This window comes from Pan troglodytes, chromosome 6 (genome assembly GCF_028858775.2).
Source record: "Pan troglodytes isolate AG18354 chromosome 6, NHGRI_mPanTro3-v2.0_pri, whole genome shotgun sequence".
Classification (NCBI taxonomy): Eukaryota; Metazoa; Chordata; class Mammalia; order Primates; family Hominidae; genus Pan; species Pan troglodytes.
This window is the reverse complement of record NC_072404.2, coordinates 66,372,785-66,399,252: the sequence shown is the minus strand read 5'-3', so window position 1 is coordinate 66,399,252 and position 26,468 is coordinate 66,372,785.

The following is a 26,468-nucleotide window of genomic DNA, read 5'->3' as shown; positions in this document are numbered from 1 at the left end:
CCATTCCATTCCATTCCATTGCATTCCATTCCATTCCTTTCCATTCGGGTTTATTCCATTCCATTCCATTGCATTCCATTCCATTCCACTCCTTTCCAATCAATTCCATTCCATTCCATTCGGGTTGATTCCATTCCATTTCATTCAATTCCCTTCCATTCCATTCCATTCGGGTTGATTCCATTCCATTCCATTCCATTCCATTCCATTCCATTCCATTCTATTACATTCAGTTTGATTCCATTCCATTCCTCTACATTCCATTCATTTCCATTCCATTCCATTCTGGTTGATTCCATTCCATTCCATTCCCTTCTACTCCATTCCATTCCATTACATTAGGTTTGATTCCATTCTTTTCCATTCTATTCCATTCCATTCCATTCCATCCCATTCGGCTTCATTCCGTTCCATTCAATTCCATTCCATTCCGTTCCATTCCATTACATTCCATTCGGGTTGATTCCTTTCCATTTCATTGAATTCCATTCCATTCCATTCCATGGAATTCCATTCCATTCCATTCCATTCGAGTTGATTCAATTGCATTCCATTCCATTCCATTCCATTCCAGTTGATATCATTCCATTCCATTCCATTCCATCCATTCCATTACATTCGGGTTGACTCCTTTCCATTCCATTCCATTCCATTCCATTCCATTCGGTTAAAATCGGGTTGATTTCATTTGATTCCACTCCATTCCTTTCCATTCCCTTCCATTTCATTCCATTCCATTTCATTCGGGTTTATTCTATTCCATTCCATTCCATTCTTTCGGGTTTATTTCATTCCATTCAACTCCATTCCATTCCATTCCATTCGGTGTGATTCCATTCCCATCCATTCCATTCCATTACATTCGGGTTTATTCCACCCCATTCCATTCCATTCCATTCTATTCCCTTCCATTCCATTCCATTCCATGCCATTCCATTACATTGGATACGGGTTGATTCCATTCCATTCCATTGCATTACATTCCTTTGGGTTTGATTGCATTCCATTCTATTCCATTCCATTCCGTTCCAATGGTTTGTGGTTGATTCCAATCCATTCCATTCCATTCCAATCCATTCCATTCCATTCCATTCCATTCCATTCCTTCCATTCCATTTGGGTTGAATCCATTCCATTCCATTCCATTCCATTCGGTTTGATTCCATTCCATTCCATTCCATTCCATTCCATTCCATTCCATTCGGTTTGATTCCTTTCCATTCCATTCCATTCCATTTTATTCCATTCCATTCCATTCGGGTTTATTCCATTCCATTGCATTCCATTCCATTCCATTCCTTTCCCTGCCATTCCATTGCATTCCTTTCCGGTTCATTCCATTACATTCCATTCCTTTCCATTCCATTCCATTCCATTCTTTGGGGTTATTTCCATTCTATTCCTTTCCATTCCATTCCATTCCATTGCATTCCATTCTATTCGGGTTGATTCCTTTCCATTCCATTCCATTCGATTCCATTCCATTCGGGTTGATTCCGTTCCGTTCCATTCCATTCCATTCCACTCCATTCCATTCCTTTCCATTCCTTTCGGGTTGAATCCACTCTATACCATTCCATTCCGTTCCATTCCATGCCATTCGATTACATTCCGTTCGTGTTGATTCCATTCCTTTCCATTCCATTCCATTCCTTTCGGCTTGTTTCCATACCATTCCATTCCATTCCATTCCATTCCATTCCACTCGGGTTGATTCCATTCCATTCCATTCCATTCCACTCCATTCCATTCCTTTCCGTTCCATTCCATTCCATTCGGTTTGATTCCACTCCTTTCCATTCCATTCCATTCTGGTTGATTCCATCCCATTCCACTCCATTCCATTCCTTCCCATTTCATTCCATTCGAGTTGATTCCATTACATTACATTACATTCCATTCCGTTGGGATTGATTCCATTCCATTCCCTTCCATTCTATTCCATTCATTTCCATTCCATTCCTTTCTGTTGGATTCCATACCATTCCATTCCATTCCATTCCATTCGGTTTGATTCCATTCCATTCCCTTCCATTCCATTCCATTCGGGTTTATTCCATTCCATTCCATTGCATTAGTTTCCATTGTTTTCCATGCCATTCCATTACATTCCATTGGGGTTGATCCCATTCCTTTCCATTCCATTCCATTCCACTCCTTTGGGGTTGATTCCAATCCATTCCATTCCATTCCATTCCATTCCATTCCATTCCATTCCATTATATTCCTTTCCATTCCATTGCATTCCATGCGGATTGATTCCATTCCATTCCATTCCATTCCCTCCCATTCCATGGCATTCCATTAGGGTTGATTAGCATCCATTCCAATCCATTCCATTCCGTTCCATTCGGGTTGATTCCATTCCATTCCATTCCATTCCATTCGGGTTGATTCCATTCCATTCCATTCCTTTCCATTGCATTCCATTCGGCTTGATTCCATTCCTTTCACTTCCATTCCATTCCATTCCATTCCGGTTGATTCCATTCCATTGCATTCCATTCCATTCCATTCCATTCCATTCCATTCCATTCCATTCCATTCTATTCCATTCCATTCCATTCGGGTTGATTCCATTCCATTCCATTCCATTCCATTCCATTCCATTCCATTCCATTCCACTCCATTCCGTTGCATTCTATTTCATTCAGTTTGATTCCATTCCATTCCACTCCATTCAATTCCTTTCCATTCCATTCCATTCGGGTTGATTGCTTTCCATTGCATTCCATTCCATTCCAGTCCATTCCATTCCATTCCAGTCAATTCTGGTTGATTCCCTTCCATTCCATTCCATTCCATTCGGCTTCATTCCATGCCATTCCATTTTTTTCCATTCCATTCCATTCCATTCCAGGTGATTCCATTCCATTCCATTCCATTCCCTTCCATTCCATTCGGGTTGATTCCATTCCATTGCGTTCCACTCCGTTCCATTCCATTCCATTCCATTCCATTCCTTTCCATTCGAGTTGATTCCATTGCATTCCATTGCATTCCATTCCATTCCAGTTTATTCCATTCCATTCCATTGCATTCCATTCGAGTTGATTCCGTTCCATTCCATTGGATTCCATTCCAGTTGATTCCATTCCATTCCATTCCATTCCATTCGAGTTGATTCCATTCCATTCCATTGCATTCCATTCCATTCCATTCCATTCCAGTTGATTCCATTCCGTTCCACTCCATTCCATTCAGGTTGATTCCATTCCATTCCATTCCATCTCATTCGGGTTGACTCCTTTCCATTCCATTCCATTCCGCTAAATTCGGGTTGATTCCATTTGAATCCATTCCATTCCGTTCCATTCCATTCCATTCGATTCTGGTTGATTCCATTATATTGGATTCCATTCCATTCCATTCAATTAGTGTTGATTCCATTCCATTGCATTCCATTATATTCCATTCCATTCCATTCCGTTCCATTCCATTCGGGTTGATTCCATTCCATTGCATTCCATTCCATTGCATGCCATTCCATTCTGGTTGATTCCGTTCCATTCCATTCCATTCGATTAATTTCCATTCCGTTCAGTTTGAATCCATTCAATTCCATTCCATTCCACTGCATTCAATTCCATTCCATTCGTGTTGATTCCATTCCATTCCATTCCATTCCATTCCTTTCCATTCTATTTCATTCAGTTTGATTCCATTCCATTCCATTTCATTCCATTCCATTCGGGTTGATTCCATTCCATTCCATTCCATTGCATTCCACTGCATTCGGCTTCATTCCATTCCATTGTATTCCTTTCCATTCCATTCCATTGCATTCCATTGCATTCGGGTTGATTCCATTCCATTCCATTCCATTTGATTCATTTTCATTCTATTCAGTTTGATTCCATTACATTCCATTCCACTGCATTCCATTCCATTCCATCCGAGTTGATTCCATTCCATTCCATTCCATTCCACTCCATTCCATTCCATTACATTCCATTCCATTCGGATTGAATCCATTCCATTCCATTCCATGCCATTCCATTCCTTTCCTTACGTTTTGATTCCATTCCATTCCATTCCATTCCATTCCGTTCCATTCTATTTCATTCAGTTTGATTCCATTCCATTCCACTCCATTCAATTCCTTTCCATTCCATTACATTCGGGTTGATAGCTTTCCATTGCATTCCATTCCATTCCAGTCCATTCCATTCCATTCCATTCCATTCTGGTTGATTCCCTTCCATTCCATTCCATTCCATTCGGCTTCATTCCATGCCATTCCATTCCATTCCATTCCATTCCATTCCAGGTGATTCCATTCCATTCCATTCCCTTCCCTTCCATTCCATTCGGGTTGATTCCATTCCATTGCATTCCACACCGTTCCATTCCATTCCATTCCATTCCATTCCATTTGAGTTGATTCCATTGCATTCCATTGCATTCCATTCCATTCCAGTTTATTCCATTCCATTCCATTGCATTCCATTCGAGTTGATTCCGTTCCATTCCATTGGATTCCGTTCCAGTTGATTCCATTCCATTCCATTCGATTCCATTCCATTCCATTACATTCGGTTTGATTCCATTCCATTGCATTCCACTCCATTCCATTCCATTCCATTCCATTCCATTCCATTCGAGTTGATTTCATTCCATTCCATTCCATTCCATTCCATTCCATTCCATGCCATTCGGGATGACTGCTTTTCATTCCCTTCCATTCCGCTCCATTCGCCTTGATTCCATACCATTCCATTCCATTCCATTCCATTCGGGTTGATTGCATTCCATTCCACTCCATTCCATTCCATTCCATTTCATTCCATTCCATTCCATTCTGGTTGATTCCATACTATTCCATTCCATTCCATTTCATTCCATTCAATTAGGGTTGATTCCATTCCATTCCATTCCATTTCCTTCCATTCGGATTGATTCCATTCGATGCCATTCCATTCCATTCCATTCCATTCGGGCTTATTCCATTCCATTCCATTCCATTTCATTGCATTCCATTCCATTCGTGTTGATTCCATTCCATTCCATTCCATTCCATTCCGTTCCATTCCAGTTGATTCCATTCCATTGCATTCCATTCCATTCCATTCCATTCCATTCCGGTTGATTCCATTCCATTCCATTCGGATTTATTGCATTCCATTCCATTCCATTCCATTGTATTTCTTACGGGTTGTTTCCATTCAATTCCATTCCATTCCATTGCATTCCATTCCATTCGGGTTGATTCCATTCCAAGCCATTCCATTCCATTCCATTCCATTCCATTCCATTACGGTTGATTCCATTCCATTCCATTCCATTTCATTCCATTCCCGTTGATTCCACTCCATTCCATTCCATTCCATTCGGGTTGATTCCATTCCATTCCATTCCATTTGTTTCCATTCCATTCCATTCAAGTTGATTCCATTCCATTCCATTCCATTCCATTCCATTCCTTTCAGGTTGATTCCATTCCATTCCACTCCATTCCATTCCATTCCATTCCATTCCATTCCATTCCATTCCATTCCATTCCATTCGGGTTGATTCCCTCCCATTCCATTCCATTCCTTTCCATTCCATTCCATTCGGGATGATTGCTTTCCGTTCCATTCCATTCCGCTCCATTGGCCTTGATTCCATACCATTCCATTCCATTCCATTCCATTCGGGTTGCTTTCATTAAATTCCATTTCATTCCATTCCATGACATTCCATTCCAATCCATTCGGATTGATTCCATACTATTCCATTCTATTCCATTCCATTCCATTCGGGTTGATTCCATTACATTCCATTCCTTTTCCTTCCATTCGGGTTGATTCCATTCCATGCCATTCCATTCCATTCTATTCCATTCGGGTTTATTCCATTCCATTCCATTCCATTTCAATCCATTCCATTCCATTCGTGTTGATTCCATTCCATTCCATTCCATTCCATTCCATTCCATTCCATTCCATTCCATTCCATTTGGGTTGATTCCATTCCATTCCATTCCAGTTGATTCCATTCAATTGCATTCCATTCCATTCCATTCCGGTTGATTTCATTCCATTCCATTCCATTCCATTCCATTCCATTCGGATTTATTGCATTCCATTCCATTCCATTCCATTCTATTCCATACGGTTTGATTCCATTCCATTCCATTCCATTCCATTCCATTCCATTCCACTCGGCTTGATACCATTCCAAGCCATTCCATTCCATTCCATTCCTTTCCATTCCGTCCCTTGCCGTTCCGTTACATTCCATTTCGGTTGATTCCATTCAAATGCGTTCCATTCCATTGCATTCCATTCGGGATGATTCCATTCCATTCCATTCCATTGCATTCCATTCCATTCCTTTCCATTCGGGTTTATTCCATTCCATTCCATTGCATTCCATTCCATTCCACTCCTTTCCAATCAATTCCATTCCATTCCATTCGGGTTGATTCCATTCCATTTCATTCAATTCCCTTCCATTCCATTCCATTCGGGTTGATTCCATTCCATTCCATTCCATTCCATTCCATTCCATTCCATTCCATTCTATTACATTCAGTTTGATTCCATTCCATTCCTCTACATTCCATTCATTTCCATTCCATTCCATTCTGGTTGATTCCATTCCATTCCATTCCCTTCTACTCCATTCCATTCCATTACATTAGGTTTGATTCCATTCTTTTCCATTCTATTCCATTCCATTCCATTCCATCCCATTCGGCTTCATTCCGTTCCATTCAATTCCATTCCATTCCGTTCCATTCCATTACATTCCATTCGGGTTGATTCCTTTCCATTTCATTGAATTCCATTCCATTCCATTCCATGGAATTCCATTCCATTCCATTCCATTCGAGTTGATTCAATTGCATTCCATTCCATTCCATTCCATTCCAGTTGATATCATTCCATTCCATTCCATTCCATCCATTCCATTACATTCGGGTTGACTCCTTTCCATTCCATTCCATTCCATTCCATTCCATTCCATTCCATTCGGTTAAAATCGGGTTGATTTCATTTGATTCCACTCCATTCCTTTCCATTCCCTTCCATTTCATTCCATTCCATTTCATTCGGGTTTATTCTACTCCATTCCATTCCATTCTTTCGGGTTTATTTCATTCCATTCAACTCCATTCCATTCCATTCCATTCGGTGTGATTCCATTCCCATCCATTCCATTCCATTACATTCGGGTTTATTCCACCCCATTCCATTCCATTCCATTCCATTCTATTCCATTCCATTCCATTCCATTCCATGCCATTCCATTACATTGGATACGGGTTGATTCCATTCCATTCCATTGCATTACATTCCTTTGGGTTTGATTGCATTCCATTCTATTCCATTCCATTCCGTTCCAATGGTTTGTGGTTGATTCCAATCCATTCCATTCCATTCCAATCCATTCCATTCCATTCCATTCCATTCCATTCCTTCCATTCCATTTGGGTTGAATCCATTCCATTCCATTCCATTCCATTCGGTTTGATTCCATTCCATTCCATTCCATTCCATTCCATTCCATTCGGTTTGATTCCTTTCCATTCCATTCCATTCCATTTTATTCCATTCCATTCCATTCGGGTTTATTCCATTCCATTGCATTCCATTCCATTCCATTCCTTTCCCTGCCATTCCATTGCATTCCTTTCCGGTTCATTCCATTACATTCCATTCCTTTCCATTCCATTCCATTCCATTCTTTGGGGTTATTTCCATTCTATTCCTTTCCATTCCATTCCATTCCATTGCATTCCATTCTATTCGGGTTGATTCCTTTCCATTCCATTCCATTCGATTCCATTCCATTCGGGTTGATTCCGTTCCGTTCCATTCCATTCCATTCCACTCCATTCCATTCCTTTCCATTCCTTTCGGGTTGAATCCACTCTATACCATTCCATTCCGTTCCATTCCATGCCATTCGATTACATTCCGTTCGTGATGATTCCATTCCTTTCCATTCCATTCCATTACTTTCGGCTTGTTTCCATACCATTCCATTCCATTCCATTCCATTCCATTCCATTCCACTCGGGTTGATTCCATTCCATTCCATTCCATTCCACTCCATTCCATTCCTTTCCGTTCCATTCCATTCCATTCGGTTTGATTCCACTCCTTTCCATTCCATTCCATTCTGGTTGATTCCAACCCATTCCACTCCATTCCATTCCTTCCCATTTCATTCCATTCGAGTTGATTCCATTACATTACATTACATTCCATTCCGTTGGGATTGATTCCATTCCATTCCCTTCCATTCTATTCCATTCATTTCCATTCCATTCCTTTCTGTTGGATTCCATACCATTCCATTCCATTAGGTTTGATTCCATTCCATTCCCTTCCATTCCATTCCATTCGGGTTTATTCCATTCCATTCCATTGCATTAGTTTCCATTGTTTTCCATGCCATTCCATTACATTCCATTGGGGTTGATCCCATTCCTTTCCATTCCATTCCATTCCACTCCTTTGGGGTTGATTCCAATCCATTCCATTCCATTCCATTCCATTCCATTATATTCCTTTCCATTCCATTGCATTCCATGCGGATTGATTCCATTCCATTCCATTCCATTCCCTCCCATTCCATGGCATTCCATTAGGGTGATTAGCATCCATTCCAATCCATTCCATTCCGTTCCATTCGGGTTGATTCCATTCCATTCCATTCCATTCCATTCGGGTTGATTCCATTCCATTCCATTCCTTTCCATTGCATTCCATTCGGCTTGATTCCATTCCTTTCACTTCCATTCCATTCCATTCCATTCCGGTTGATTCCATTCCATTGCATTCCATTCCATTCCATTCCACTCCATTCCATTCCATTCCATTCTATTCCATTCCATTCCATTCGGGTTGATTCCATTCCATTCCATTCCATTCCATTCCATTCCACTCCATTCCGTTGCATTCTATTTCATTCAGTTTGATTCCATTCCATTCCACTCCATTCAATTCCTTTCCATTCCATTCCATTCGGGTTGATTGCTTTCCATTGCATTCCATTCCATTCCAGTCCATTCCATTCCATTCCATTCAATTCTGGTTGATTCCCTTCCATTCCATTCCATTCCATTCGGCTTCATTCCATGCCATTCCATTTTTTTCCATTCCATTCCATTCCATTCCAGGTGATTACATTCCATTCCATTCCATTCCCTTCCATTCCATTCGGGTTGATTCCATTCCATTGCGTTCCACTCCGTTCCATTCCATTCCATTCCATTCCATTCGAGTTGATTCCATTGCATTCCATTGCATTCCATTCCATTCCAGTTTATTCCATTCCATTCCATTGCATTCCATTCGAGTTGATTCCGTTCCATTCCATTGGATTCCATTCCAGTTGATTCCATTCCATTCCATTCCATTCCATTCGAGTTGATTCCATTCCATTCCATTGCATTCCATTCCATTCCATTCCATTCCAGTTGATTCCATTCCGTTCCACTCCATTCCATTCAGGTTGATTCCATTCCATTCCATTACATCTCATTCGGGTTGACTCCTTTCCATTCCATTCCATTCCGCTAAATTCGGGTTGATTCCATTTGAATCCATTCCATTCCGTTCCATTCCATTCCATTCGATTCTGGTTGATTCCATTATATTGGATTCCATTCCATTCCATTCAATTAGTGTTGATTCCATTCCATTGCATTCCATTATATTCCATTCCATTCCATTCCGTTCCATTCCATTCGGGTTGATTCCATTCCATTGCATTCCATTCCATTGCATGCCATTCCATTCTGGTTGATTCCGTTCCATTCCATTCCATTCGATTAATTTCCATTCCGTTCAGTTTGAATCCATTCAATTCCATTCCATTCCACTGCATTCAATTCCATTCCATTCGTGTTGATTCCATTCCATTCCATTCCATTCCATTCCATTCCTTTCCATTCTATTTCATTCAGTTTGATTCCATTCCATTCCATTTCATTCCATTCCATTCGGGTTGATTCCATTCCATTCCATTCCATTGCATTCCACTGCATTCGGCTTCATTCCATTCCATTGTATTCCTTTCCATTCCATTCCATTGCATTCCATTGCATTCGGGTTGATTCCATTCCATTCCATTCCATTTGATTGATTTTCATTCTATTCAGTTTGATTCCATTCCATTCCATTCCACTGCATTCCATTCCATTCCATCCGAGTTGATTCCATTCCATTCCATTCCATTCCACTCCATTCCATTCCATTACATTCCATTCCATTCGGATTGAATCCATTCCATTCCATTCCATGCCATTCCATTCCTTTCCTTACGGTTTGATTCCATTCCATTCCATTCCATTCCATTCCGTTCCATTCTATTTCATTCAGTTTGATTCCATTCCATTCCACTCCATTCAATTCCTTTCCATTCCATTACATTCGGGTTGATAGCTTTCCATTGCATTCCATTCCATTCCAGTCCATTCCATTCCATTCCATTCCATTCTGGTTGATTCCCTTCCATTCCATTCCATTCCATTCGGCTTCATTCCATGCCATTCCATTCCATTCCATTCCATTCCATTCCAGGTGATTCCATTCCATTCCATTCCCTTCCCTTCCATTCCATTCGGGTTGATTCCATTCCATTGCATTCCACACCGTTCCATTCCATTCCATTCCATTTGAGTTGATTCCATTGCATTCCATTGCATTCCATTCCATTCCAGTTTATTCCATTCCATTCCATTGCATTCCATTCGAGTTGATTCCGTTCCATTCCATTGGATTCCATTCCAGTTGATTCCATTCCATTCCATTCGATTCCATTCCATTCCATTACATTCGGTTTGATTCCATTCCATTGCATTCCACTCCATTCCATTCCATTCCATTCCATTCCATTCGAGTTGATTTCATTCCATTCCATTCCATTCCATTCCATTCCATTCCATTCCATTCGGGATGACTGCTTTTCATTCCCTTCCATTCCGCTCCATTCGCCTTGATTCCATACCATTCCATTCCATTCCATTCCATTCGGGTTGATTGCATTCCATTCCACTCCATTCCATTCCATTCCATTTCATTACATTCCATTCCATTCTGGTTGATTCCATACTATTCCATTCCATTCCATTTCATTCCACTCCATTAGGGTTGATTCCATTCCATTCCATTCCATTTCCTTCCATTCGGATTGATTCCATTCCATGCCATTCCATTCCATTCCATTCCATTCCATTCGGGCTTATTCCATTCCATTCCATTCCATTTCATTGCATTCCATTCCATTCGTGTTGATTCCATTCCATTCCATTCCATTCCATTCCATTCCATTCCAGTTGATTCCATTCCATTGCATTCCATTCCATTCCATTCCATTCCATTCCGGTTGATTCCATTCCATTCCATTCGGATTTATTGCATTCCATTCCATTCCATTCCATTGTATTTCTTACGGGTTGTTTCCATTCAATTCCATTCCATTCCATTGCATTCCATTCCATTCGGGTTGATTCCATTCCAAGCCATTCCATTCCATTCCATTCCATTCCATTCCATTTGGGTTGATTCCATTCCATTCCATTCCATTTCATTCCATTCCCGTTGATTCCACTCCATTCCATTCCATTCCATTCGGGTTGATTCCATTCCATTCCATTCCATTTGTTTCCATTCCATTCCATTCAAGTTGATTCCATTCCATTCCATTCAAGTTGATTCCATTCCATTCCATTCCATTCCATTCCATTCCTTTCAGGTTGATTACATTCCATTCCACTCCATTCCATTCCATTCCATTCCATTCCATTCCATTCCATTCCATTCCATTCGGGTTGATTCCCTCCCATTCCATTCCATTCCTTTCCATTCCATTCCATTCGGGATGATTGCTTTCCGTTCCATTCCATTCCGCTCCATTGGCCTTGATTCCATACGATTCCATTCCATTCCATTCCATTCGGGTTGCTTTCATTCCATTCCATTTCATTCCATTCCATGACATTCCATTCCAATCCATTCGGATTGATTCCATACTGTTCCATTCTATTCCATTCCATTCCATTCGGGTTGATTCCATTACATTCCATTCCTTTTCCTTCCATTCGGGTTGATTCCATTCCATGCCATTCCATTCCATTCTATTCCATTCGGGTTTATTCCATTCCATTCCATTCCATTTCAATCCATTCCATTCCATTCGTGTTGATTCCATTCCATTCCATTCCATTCCATTCCATTCCATTCCATTCCATTCCATTCCATTTGGGTTGATTCCATTCCATTCCATTCCAGTTGATTCCATTCAATTGCATTCCATTCCATTCCATTCCGGTTGATTTCATTCCATTCCATTCCATTCCATTCGGATTTATTGCATTCCATTCCATTCCATTCCATTCTATTCCATACGGTTTGATTCCATTCCATTCCATTCCATTCCATTCCATTCCATTCCATTCCACTCGGCTTGATAACATTCCAAGCCATTCCATTCCATTCCTTTCCATTCCGTCCCTTGCCGTTGCGTTACATTCCATTTCGGTTGATTCCATTCAAATGCGTTCCATTCCATTGCATTCCATTCGGGATGATTCCATTCCATTCCATTCCATTGCATTCCATTCCATTCCTTTCCATTCGGGTTTATTCCATTCCATTCCATTGCATTCCATTCCATTCCACTCCTTTCCAATCAATTCCATTCCATTCCATTCGGGTTGATTCCATTCCATTTCATTCAATTCCCTTCCATTCCATTCCATTCGGGTTGATTCCATTCCATTCCATTCCATTCCATTCCATTCCATTCCATTCCATTCTATTACATTCAGTTTGATTCCATTCCATTCCTCTACATTCCATTCATTTCCATTCCATTCCATTCTGGTTGATTCCATTCCATTCCATTCCCTTCTACTCCATTCCATTCCATTACATTAGGTTTGATTCCATTCTTTTCCATTCTATTCCATTCCATTCCATTCCATCCCATTCGGCTTCATTCCGTTCCATTCAATTCCATTCCATTCCGTTCCATTCCATTACATTCCATTCGGGTTGATTCCTTTCCATTTCATTGAATTCCATTCCATTCCATTCCATGGAATTCCATTCCATTCCATTCCATTCGAGTTGATTCAATTGCATTCCATTCCATTCCATTCCATTCCAGTTGATATCATTCCATTCCATTCCATTCCATCCATTCCATTACATTCGGGTTGACTCCTTTCCATTCCATTCCATTCCATTCCATTCCATTCCATTCCATTCGGTTAAAATCGGGTTGATTTCATTTGATTCCACTCCATTCCTTTCCATTCCCTTCCATTTCATTCCATTCCATTTCATTCGGGTTTATTCTACTCCATTCCATTCCATTCTTTCGGGTTTATTTCATTCCATTCAACTCCATTCCATTCCATTCCATTCGGTGTGATTCCATTCCCATCCATTCCATTCCATTACATTCGGGTTTATTCCACCCCATTCCATTCCATTCCATTCCATTCTATTCCATTCCATTCCATTCCATTCCATGCCATTCCATTACATTGGATACGGGTTGATTCCATTCCATTCCATTGCATTACATTCCTTTGGGTTTGATTGCATTCCATTCTATTCCATTCCATTCCGTTCCAATGGTTTGTGGTTGATTCCAATCCATTCCATTCCATTCCAATCCATTCCATTCCATTCCATTCCATTCCATTCCTTCCATTCCATTTGGGTTGAATCCATTCCATTCCATTCCATTCCATTCGGTTTGATTCCATTCCATTCCATTCCATTCCATTCCATTCCATTCGGTTTGATTCCTTTCCATTCCATTCCAATCCATTTTATTCCATTCCATTCCATTCGGGTTTATTCCATTCCATTGCATTCCATTCCATTCCATTCCTTTCCCTGCCATTCCATTGCATTCCTTTCCGGTTCATTCCATTACATTCCATTCCTTTCCATTCCATTCCATTCCATTCTTTGGGGTTATTTCCATTCTATTCCTTTCCATTCCATTCCATTCCATTGCATTCCATTCTATTCGGGTTGATTCCTTTCCATTCCATTCCATTCGATTCCATTCCATTCGGGTTGATTCCGTTCCGTTCCATTCCATTCCATTCCACTCCATTCCATTCCTTTCCATTCCTTTCGGGTTGAATCCACTCTATACCATTCCATTCCGTTCCATTCCATGCCATTCGATTACATTCCGTTCGTGATGATTCCATTCCTTTCCATTCCATTCCATTACTTTCGGCTTGTTTCCATACCATTCCATTCCATTCCATTCCATTCCATTCCATTCCATTCCACTCGGGTTGATTCCATTCCATTCCATTCCATTCCACTCCATTCCATTCCTTTCCGTTCCATTCCATTCCATTCGGTTTGATTCCACTCCTTTCCATTCCATTCCATTCTGGTTGATTCCAACCCATTCCACTCCATTCCATTCCTTCCCATTTCATTCCATTCGAGTTGATTCCATTCCATTACATTACATTCCATTCCGTTGGGATTGATTCCATTCCATTCCCTTCCATTCTATTCCATTCATTTCCATTCCATTCCTTTCTGTTGGATTCCATACCATTCCATTCCATTAGGTTTGATTCCATTCCATTCCCTTCCATTCCATTCCATTCGGGTTTATTCCATTCCATTCCATTGCATTAGTTTCCATTGTTTTCCATGCCATTCCATTACATTCCATTGGGGTTGATCCCATTCCTTTCCATTCCATTCCATTCCACTCCTTTGGGGTTGATTCCAATCCATTCCATTCCATTCCATTCCATTCCATTATATTCCTTTCCATTCCATTGCATTCCATGCGGATTGATTCCATTCCATTCCATTCCATTCCCTCCCATTCCATGGCATTCCATTAGGGTTGATTAGCATCCATTCCAATCCATTCCATTCCGTTCCATTCGGGTTGATTCCATTCCATTCCATTCCATTCCATTCGGGTTGATTCCATTCCATTCCATTCCTTTCCATTGCATTCCATTCGGCTTGATTCCATTCCTTTCACTTCCATTCCATTCCATTCCATTCCGGTTGATTCCATTCCATTGCATTCCATTCCATTCCATTCCACTCCATTCCATTCCATTCCATTCTATTCCATTCCATTCCATTCGGGTTGATTCCATTCCATTCCATTCCATTCCATTCCATTCCACTCCATTCCGTTGCATTCTATTTCATTCAGTTTGATTCCATTCCATTCCACTCCATTCAATTCCTTTCCATTCCATTCCATTCGGGTTGATTGCTTTCCATTGCATTCCATTCCATTCCAGTCCATTCCATTCCATTCCATTCAATTCTGGTTGATTCCCTTCCATTCCATTCCATTCCATTCGGCTTCATTCCATGCCATTCCATTTTTTTCCATTCCATTCCATTCCATTCCAGGTGATTACATTCCATTCCATTCCATTCCCTTCCATTCCATTCGGGTTGATTCCATTCCATTGCGTTCCACTCCGTTCCATTCCATTCCATTCCATTCCATTCGAGTTGATTCCATTGCATTCCATTGCATTCCATTCCATTCCAGTTTATTCCATTCCATTCCATTGCATTCCATTCGAGTTGATTCCGTTCCATTCCATTGGATTCCATTCCAGTTGATTCCATTCCATTCCATTCCATTCCATTCGAGTTGATTCCATTCCATTCCATTGCATTCCATTCCATTCCATTCCATTCCAGTTGATTCCATTCCGTTCCACTCCATTCCATTCAGGTTGATTCCATTCCATTCCATTCCATCTCATTCGGGTTGACTCCTTTCCATTCCATTCCATTCCGCTAAATTCGGGTTGATTCCATTTGAATCCATTCCATTCCGTTCCATTCCATTCCATTCGATTCTGGTTGATTCCATTATATTGGATTCCATTCCATTCCATTCAATTAGTGTTGATTCCATTCCATTGCATTCCATTATATTCCATTCCATTCCATTCCGTTCCATTCCATTCGGGTTGATTCCATTCCATTGCATTCCATTCCATTGCATGCCATTCCATTCTGGTTGATTCCGTTCCATTCCATTCCATTCGATTAATTTCCATTCCGTTCAGTTTGAATCCATTCAATTCCATTCCATTCCACTGCATTCAATTCCATTCCATTCGTGTTGATTCCATTCCATTCCATTCCATTCCATTCCATTCCTTTCCATTCTATTTCATTCAGTTTGATTCCATTCCATTCCATTTCATTCCATTCCATTCGGGTTGATTCCATTCCATTCCATTCCATTGCATTCCACTGCATTCGGCTTCATTCCATTCCATTGTATTCCTTTCCATTCCATTCCATTGCATTCCATTGCATTCGGGTTGATTCCATTCCATTCCATTCCATTTGATTCATTTTCATTCTATTCAGTTTGATTCCATTACATTCCATTCCACTGCATTCCATTCCATTCCATCCGAGTTGATTCCATTCCATTCCATTCCATTCCACTCCATTCCATTACATTCCATTCCATTCGGATTGAATCCATTCCATTCCATTCCATGCCATTCCATTCCTTTCCTTACGGTTTGATTCCATTCCATTCCATTCCATTCCACTCCATTCCATTCCATTCCATTCCATTCGGATTGAATCCATTCCATTCCATTCCATGCCATTCCATTCCTTTCCTTACGGTTCGATTCCATTCCATTCCATTCCATTCCATTCCATTCCATTCCATTCCGTTCCATTCTATTTCATTCAGTTTGATTCCATTCCATTCCACTCCATTCAATTCCTTTCCATTCCATTACATTCGGGTTGATAGCTTTCCATTGCATTCCATTCCATTCCAGTCCATTCCATTCCATTCCATTCCATTCTGGTTGATTCCCTTCCATTCCATTCCATTCCATTCGGCTTCATTCCATGCCATTCCATTCCATTCCATTCCAGGTGATTCCATTCCATTCCATTCCATTCCCTTCCATTCCATTCGGGTTGATTCCATTCCATTGCATTCCACTCCGTTCCATTCCATTCCATTCCATTCCATTCCATTCCATTTGAGTTGATTCCATTGCATTCCATTGCATTCCATTCCATTCCAGTTTATTCCATTCCATTCCATTGCATTCCATTCGAGTTGATTCCGTTCCATTCCATTGGATTCCATTCCAGTTGATTCCATTCCATTCCATTCGATTCCATTCCATTCCATTACATTCGGTTTGATTCCATTCCATTGCATTCCACTCCATTCCATTCCATTCCATTCCATTCCATTCCATTCCATTCGAGTTGATTTCATTCCATTCCATTCCATTCCATTCCATTCCATTCCATTCCATTCGGGATGACTGCTTTTCATTCCCTTCCATTCCGCTCCATTCGCCTTGATTCCATACCATTCCATTCCATTCCATTCCATTTGGGTTGATTGCATTCCATTCCACTCCATTCCATTCCATTCCATTTCATTCCATTCCATTCCATTCTGGTTGATTCCATACTATTCCATTCCATTCCATTTCATTCCATTCCATTAGGGTTGATTCCATTCCATTCCATTCCATTTCCTTCCATTCGGATTGGTTCCATTCCATGCCATTCCATTCCATTCCATTCCATTCGGCTTATTCCATTCCATTCCATTCCATTTCATTGCATTCCATTCCATTCGTGTTGATTCCATTCCATTCCATTCCATTCCATTCCATTCCATTCCATTCCAGTTGATTCCATTCCATTGCATTCCATTCCATTCCATTCCATTCCATTCCGGTTGATTCCATTCCATTCCATTCGGATTTATTGCATTCCATTCCATTCCATTCCATTGTATTTCTTACGGGTTGTTTCCATTCAATTCCATTCCATTCCATTGCATTCCATTCCATTCGGGTTGATTCCATTCCAAGCCATTCCATTCCATTCCATTCCATTCCATTCCATTCGGGTTGATTCCATTCCATTCCATTCCATTTCATTCCATTCCCGTTGATTCCACTCCATTCCATTCCATTCCATTCGGGTTGATTCCATTCCATTCCATTCCATTTGTTTCCATTCCATTCCATTCAAGTTGATTCCATTCCATTCCATTCCATTCCATTCCATTCCATTCCTTTCAGGTTGATTGCATTCCATTCCACTCCATTCCATTCCATTCCATTCCATTCCATTCCATTCCATTCGGGTTGATTCCCTCCCATTCCATTCCATTCCTTTCCATTCCATTCCATTCGGGATGATTGCTTTCCGTTCCATTCCATTCCGCTCCATTGGCCTTGATTCCATACGATTCCATTCCATTCCATTCCATTCGGGTTGCTTTCATTCCATTCCATTTCATTCCATTCCATGACATTCCATTCCAATCCATTCGGATTGATTCCATACTGTTCCATTCTATTCCATTCCATTCCATTCGGGTTGATTCCATTACATTCCATTCCTTTTCCTTCCATTCGGGTTGATTCCATTCCATGCCATTCCATTCCATTCTATTCCATTCGGGTTTATTCCATTCCATTCCATTCCATTTCAATCCATTCCATTCCATTCGTGTTGATTCCATTCCATTCCATTCCATTCCATTCCATTCCATTCCATTCCATTCCATTCCATTCCATTCCATTTGGGTTGATTCCATTCCATTCCATTCCAGTTGATTCCATTCAATTGCATTCCATTCCATTCCATTCCGGTTGATTTCATTCCATTCCATTCCATTCCATTCCATTCCATTCGGATTTATTGCATTCCATTCCATTCCATTCCATTCTATTCCATACGGTTTGATTCCATTCCATTCCATTCCATTCCATTCCATTCCATTCCATTCCACTCGGCTTGATAACATTCCAAGCCATTCCATTCCATTCCATTCCTTTCCATTCCGTCCCTTGCCGTTCCGTTACATTCCATTTCGATTGATTCCATTCAAATGCGTTCCATTCCATTGCATTCCATTCGGGATGATTCCATTCCATTCCATTCCATTGCATTCCATTCCATTCCTTTCCATTCGGGTTTATTCCATTCCATTCCATTGCATTCCATTCCATTCCACTCCTTTCCAATCAATTCCATTCCATTCCATTCGGGTTGATTCCATTCCATTTCATTCAATTCCCTTCCATTCCATTCCATTCGGGTTGATTCCATTCCATTCCATTCCATTCCATTCTATTACATTCAGTTTGATTCCATTCCATTCCTCTACATTCCATTCATTTCCATTCCATTCCATTCTGGTTGATTCCATTCCATTCCATTCCCTTCTACTCCATTCCATTCCATTACATTAGGTTTGATTCCATTCTTTTCCATTCTATTCCATTCCATTCCATTCCATCCCATTCGGCTTCATTCCGTTCCATTCAATTCCATTCCATTCCGTTCCATTCCATTACATTCCATTCGGGTTGATTCCTTTCCATTTCATTGAATTCCATTCCATTCCATTCCATGGAATTCCATTCCATTCCATTCCATTCGAGTTGATTCAATTGCATTCCATTCCATTCCATTCCATTCCAGTTGATATCATTCCATTCCATTCCATCCATTCCATTACATTCGGGTTGACTCCTTTCCATTCCATTCCATTCCATTCCATTCCATTCCATTCGGTTAAAATCGGGTTGATTTCATTTGATTCCACTCCATTCCTTTCCATTCCCTTCCATTTCATTCCATTCCATTTCATTCGGGTTTATTCTATTCCATTCCATTCCATTCTTTCGGGTTTATTTCATTCCATTCAACTCCATTCCATTCCATTCCATTCGGTGTGATTCCATTCCCATCCATTCCATTCCATTACATTCGGGTTTATTCCACCCCATTCCATTCCATTCCATTCTATTCCCTTCCATTCCATTCCATTCCATGCCATTCCATTACATTGGATACGGGTTGATTCCATTCCATTCCATTGCATTACATTCCTTTGGGTTTGATTGCATTCCATTCTATTCCATTCCATTCCGTTCCAATGGTTTGTGGTTGATTCCAATCCATTCCATTCCATTCCAATCCATTCCATTCCATTCCATTCCATTCCTTCCATTCCATTTGGGTTGAATCCATTCCATTCCATTCCATTCCATTCGGTTTGATTCCATTCCATTCCATTCCATTCCATTCCATTCCATTCCATTCGGTTTGATTCCTTTCCATTCCATTCCATTCCATTTTATTCCATTCCATTCCATTCGGGTTTATTCCATTCCATTGCATTCCATTCCATTCCATTCCTTTCCCTGCCATTCCATTGCATTCCTTTCCGGTTCATTCCATTACATTCCATTCCTTTCCATTCCATTCCATTCCATTCTTTGGGGTTATTTCCATTCTATTCCTTTCCATTCCATTCCATTCCATTGCATTCCATTCTATTCGGGTTGATTCCTTTCCATTCCATTCCATTCGATTCCATTCCATTCGGGTTGATTCCGTTCCGTTCCATTCCATTCCATTCCACTCCATTCCATTCCTTTCCATTCCTTTCGGGTTGAATCCACTCTATACCATTCCATTCCGTTCCATTCCATGCCATTCGATTACATTCCGTTCGTGTTGATTCCATTCCTTTCCATTCCATTCCATTCCTTTCGGCTTGTTTCCATACCATTCCATTCCATTCCATTCCATTCCATTCCACTCGGGTTGATTCCATTCCATTCCATTCCATTCCACTCCATTCCATTCCTTTCCGTTCCATTCCATTCCATTCGGTTTGATTCCACTCCTTTCCATTCCATTCCATTCTGGTTGATTCCATCCCATTCCACTCCATTCCATTCCTTCCCATTTCATTCCATTCGAGTTGATTCCATTACATTACATTACATTACATTCCGTTGGGATTGATTCCATTCCATTCCCTTCCATTCTATTCCATTCATTTCCATTCCATTCCTTTCTGTTGGATTCCATACCATTCCATTCCATTCCATTCCATTCGGTTTGATTCCATTCCATTCCCTTCCATTCCATTCCATTCGGGTTTATTCCATTCCATTCCATTGCATTAGTTTCCATTGTTTTCCATGCCATTCCATTACATTCCATTGGGGTTGATCCCATTCCTTTCCATTCCATTCCATTCCACTCCTTTGGGGTTGATTCCAATCCATTCCATTCCATTCCATTCCATTCCATTCCATTCCATTCCATTATATTCCTTTCCATTCCATTGCATTCCATGCGGATTGATTCCATTCCATTCCATTCCATTCCCTCCCATTCCATGGCATTCCATTAAGGTTGATTAGCATCCATTCCAATCCATTCCATTCCGTTCCATTCGGGTTGATTCCATTCCATTCCATTCCATTCCATTCGGGTTGATTCCATTCCATTCCATTCCTTTCCATTGCATTCCATTCGGCTTGATTCCATTCCTTTCACTTCCATTCCATTCCATTCCATTCCGGTTGATTCCATTCCATTGCATTCCATTCCATTCCATTCCACTCCATTCCATTCCATTCCATTCTATTCCATTCCATTCCATTCGGGTTGATTCCATTCCATTCCATTCCATTCCATTCCATTCCACTCCATTCCGTTGCATTCTATTTCATTCAGTTTGATTCCATTCCATTCCACTCCATTCAATTCCTTTCCATTCCATTCCATTCGGGTTGATTGCTTTCCATTGCATTCCATTCCATTCCAGTCCATTCCATTCCATTCCATTCAATTCTGGTTGATTCCCTTCCATTCCATTCCATTCCATTCGGCTTCATTCCATGCCATTCCATTTTTTTCCATTCCATTCCATTCCATTCCAGGTGATTACATGCCATTCCATTCCATTCCCTTCCATTCCATTCGGGTTGATTCCATTCCATTGCGTTCCACTCCGTTCCATTCCATTCCATTCCATTCCATTCCATTCGAGTTGATTCCATCGCATTCCATTGCATTCCATTCCATTCCAGTTTATTCCATTCCATTCCATTGCATTCCATTCGAGTTGATTCCGTTCCATTCCATTGGATTCCATTCCAGTTGATTCCATTCCATTCCATTCCATTCCATTCGAGTTGATTCCATTCCATTCCATTGCATTCCATTCCATTCCATTCCATTCCAGTTGATTCCATTCCGTTCCACTCCATTCCATTCAGGTTGATTCCATTCCATTCCATTCCATCTCATTCGGGTTGACTCCTTTCCATTCCATTCCATTCCGCTAAATTCGGGTTGATTCCATTTGAATCCATTCCATTCCGTTCCATTCCATTCCATTCGATTCTGGTTGATTCCATTATATTGGATTCCATTCCATTCCATTCAATTAGTGTTGATTCCATTCCATTGCATTCCATTATATTCCATTCCATTCCATTCCGTTCCATTCCATTCGGGTTGATTCCATTCCATTGCATTCCATTCCATTGCATGCCATTCCATTCTGGTTGATTCCGTTCCATTCCATTCCATTCGATTAATTTCCATTCCGTTCAGTTTGAATCCATTCAATTCCATTCCATTCCACTGCATTCAATTCCATTCCATTCGTGTTGATTCCATTCCATTCCATTCCATTCCATTCCTTTCCATTCTATTTCATTCAGTTTGATTCCATTCCATTCCATTTCATTCCATTCCATTCGGGTTGATTCCATTCCATTCCATTCCATTGCATTCCAATGCATTCGGCTTCATTCCATTCCATTGTATTCCTTTCCATTCCATTCCATTGCATTCCATTGCATTCGGGTTGATTCCATTCCATTCCATTCCATTTGATTCATTTTCATTCTATTCAGTTTGATTCCATTACATTCCATTCCACTGCATTCCATTCCATTCCATCCGAGTTGATTCCATTCCATTCCATTCCATTCCACTCCATTCCATTACATTCCATTCCATTCGGATTGAATCCATTCCATTCCATTCCATGCCATTCCATTCCTTTCCTTACGGTTTGATTCCATTCCATTCCATTCCATTCCACTCCATTCCATTCCATTCCATTCGGATTGAATCCATTCCATTCCATTCCATGCCATTCCATTCCTTTCCTTACGGTTCGATTCCATTCCATTCCATTCCATTCCATTCCATTCCATTCCGTTCCATTCTATTTCATTCAGTTTGATTCCATTCCATTCCACTCCATTCAATTCCTTTCCATTCCATTACATTCGGGTTGATAGCTTTCCATTGCATTCCATTCCATTCCAGTCCATTCCATTCCATTCCATTCAATTCTGGTTGATTCCCTTCCATTCCATTCCATTCCATTCGGCTTCATTCCATGCCATTCCATTCCATTCCATTCCATTCCATTCCATTCCATTCCAGGTGATTCCATTCCATTCCATTCCCTTCCCTTCCATTCCATTCGGGTTGATTCCATTCCATTGCATTCCACTCCGTTCCATTCCATTCCATTCCATTCCATTCCATTTGAGTTGATTCCATTGCATTCCATTGCATTCCATTCCATTCCAGTTTATTCCATTCCATTCCATTGCATTCCATTCGAGTTGATTCCGTTCCATTCCATTGGATTCCATTCCAGTTGATTCCATTCCATTCCATTCCATTCCATTCCATTCCATTACATTCGGTTAGATTCCATTCCATTGCATTCCACTCCATTCCATTCCATTCCATTCCATTCCATTCCATTCCATTCGAGTTGATTTCATTCCATTCCATTCCATTCCATTCCATTCCATTCGGGATGACTGCTTTTCATTCCCTTCCATTCCGCTCCATTCGCCTTGATTCCATACCATTCCATTCCATTCCATTCCATTCGGGTTGATTGCATTCCATTCCACTCCATTCCATTCCATTCCATTTCATTCCATTCCATTCCATTCTGGTTGATTCCATACTATTCCATTCCATTCCATTTCATTCCATTCCATTAGGGTTGATTCCATTCCATTCCATTCCATTTCCTTCCATTCGGATTGATTCCATTCCATGCCATTCCATTCCATTCCATTCCATTCGGGCTTATTCCATTCCATTCCATTCCATTTCATTGCATTCCATTCCATTCGTGTTGATTCCATTCCATTCCATTCCATTCCATTCCATTCCATTCCAGTTGATTCCATTCCATTGCATTCCATTCCATTCCATTCCATTCCATTCCGGTTGATTCCATTCCATTCCATTCGGATTTATTGCATTCCATTCCATTCCATTCCATTGTATTTCTTACGGGTTGTTTCCATTCAATTCCATTCCATTCCATTGCATTCCATTCCATTCGGGTTGATTCCATTCCAAGCCATTCCATTCCATTCCATTCCATTCCATTCCATTCCATTCCATTCGGGTTGATTCCATTCCATTCCATTCCATTTCATTCCATTCCCGTTGATTCCACTCCATTCCATTCCATTCCATTCGGGTTGATTCCATTCCATTCCATTCCATTTGTTTCCATTCCATTCCATTCAAGTTGATTCCATTCCATTCCATTCCATTCCATTCCATTCCTTTCAGGTTGATTACATTCCATTCCACTCCATTCCATTCCATTCCACTCCATTCCATTCCATTCCATTCTATTCCATTCCATTCCATTCGGGTTGATTCCATTCCATTCCATTCCATTCCATTCCATTCCACTCCATTCCGTTGCATTCTATTTCATTCAGTTTGATTCCATTCCATTCCACTCCATTCAATTCCTTTCCATTCCATTCCATTCGGGTTGATTGCTTTCCATTGCATTCCATTCCATTCCAGTCCATTCCATTCCATTCCATTCAATTCTGGTTGATTCCCTTCCATTCCATTCCATTCCATTCGGCTTCATTCCATGCCATTCCATTTTTTTCCATTCCATTCCATTCCATTCCAGGTGATTACATGCCATTCCATTCCATTCCCTTCCATTCCATTCGGGTTGATTCCATTCCATTGCGTTCCACTCCGTTCCATTCCATTCCATTCCATTCCATTCCATTCGAGTTGATTCCATCGCATTCCATTGCATTCCATTCCATTCCAGTTTATTCCATTCCATTCCATTGCATTCCATTCGAGTTGATTCCGTTCCATTCCATTGGATTCCATTCCAGTTGATTCCATTCCATTCCATTCCATTCCATTCGAGTTGATTCCATTCCATTCCATTGCATTCCATTCCATTCCATTCCATTCCAGTTGATTCCATTCCGTTCCACTCCATTCCATTCAGGTTGATTCCATTCCATTCCATTCCATCTCATTCGGGTTGACTCCTTTCCATTCCATTCCATTCCGCTAAATTCGGGTTGATTCCATTTGAATCCATTCCATTCCGTTCCATTCCATTCCATTCGATTCTGGTTGATTCCATTATATTGGATTCCATTCCATTCCATTCAATTAGTGTTGATTCCATTCCATTGCATTCCATTATATTCCATTCCATTCCATTCCGTTCCATTCCATTCGGGTTGATTCCATTCCATTGCATTCCATTCCATTGCATGCCATTCCATTCTGGTTGATTCCGTTCCATTCCATTCCATTCGATTAATTTCCATTCCGTTCAGTTTGAATCCATTCAATTCCATTCCATTCCACTGCATTCAATTCCATTCCATTCGTGTTGATTCCATTCCATTCCATTCCATTCCATTCCTTTCCATTCTATTTCATTCAGTTTGATTCCATTCCATTCCATTTCATTCCATTCCATTCGGGTTGATTCCATTCCATTCCATTCCATTGCATTCCACTGCATTCGGCTTCATTCCATTCCATTGTATTCCTTTCCATTCCATTCCATTGCATTCCATTGCATTCGGGTTGATTCCATTCCATTCCATTCCATTTGATTCATTTTCATTCTATTCAGTTTGATTCCATTACATTCCATTCCACTGCATTCCATTCCATTCCATCCGAGTTGATTCCATTCCATTCCATTCCATTCCACTCCATTCCATTACATTCCATTCCATTCGGATTGAATCCATTCCATTCCATTCCATGCCATTCCATTCCTTTCCTTACGGTTTGATTCCATTCCATTCCATTCCATTCCACTCCATTCCATTCCATTCCATTCGGATTGAATCCATTCCATTCCATTCCATGCCATTCCATTCCTTTCCTTACGGTTCGATTCCATTCCATTCCATTCCATTCCATTCCATTCCATTCCGTTCCATTCTATTTCATTCAGTTTGATTCCATTCCATTCCACTCCATTCAATTCCTTTCCATTCCATTACATTCGGGTTGATAGCTTTCCATTGCATTCCATTCCATTCCAGTCCATTCCATTCCATTCCATTCAATTCTGGTTGATTCCCTTCCATTCCATTCCATTCCATTCGGCTTCATTCCATGCCATTCCATTCCATTCCATTCCATTCCATTCCATTCCATTCCAGGTGATTCCATTCCATTCCATTCCCTTCCCTTCCATTCCATTCGGGTTGATTCCATTCCATTGCATTCCACTCCGTTCCATTCCATTCCATTCCATTCCATTCCATTTGAGTTGATTCCATTGCATTCCATTGCATTCCATTCCATTCCAGTTTATTC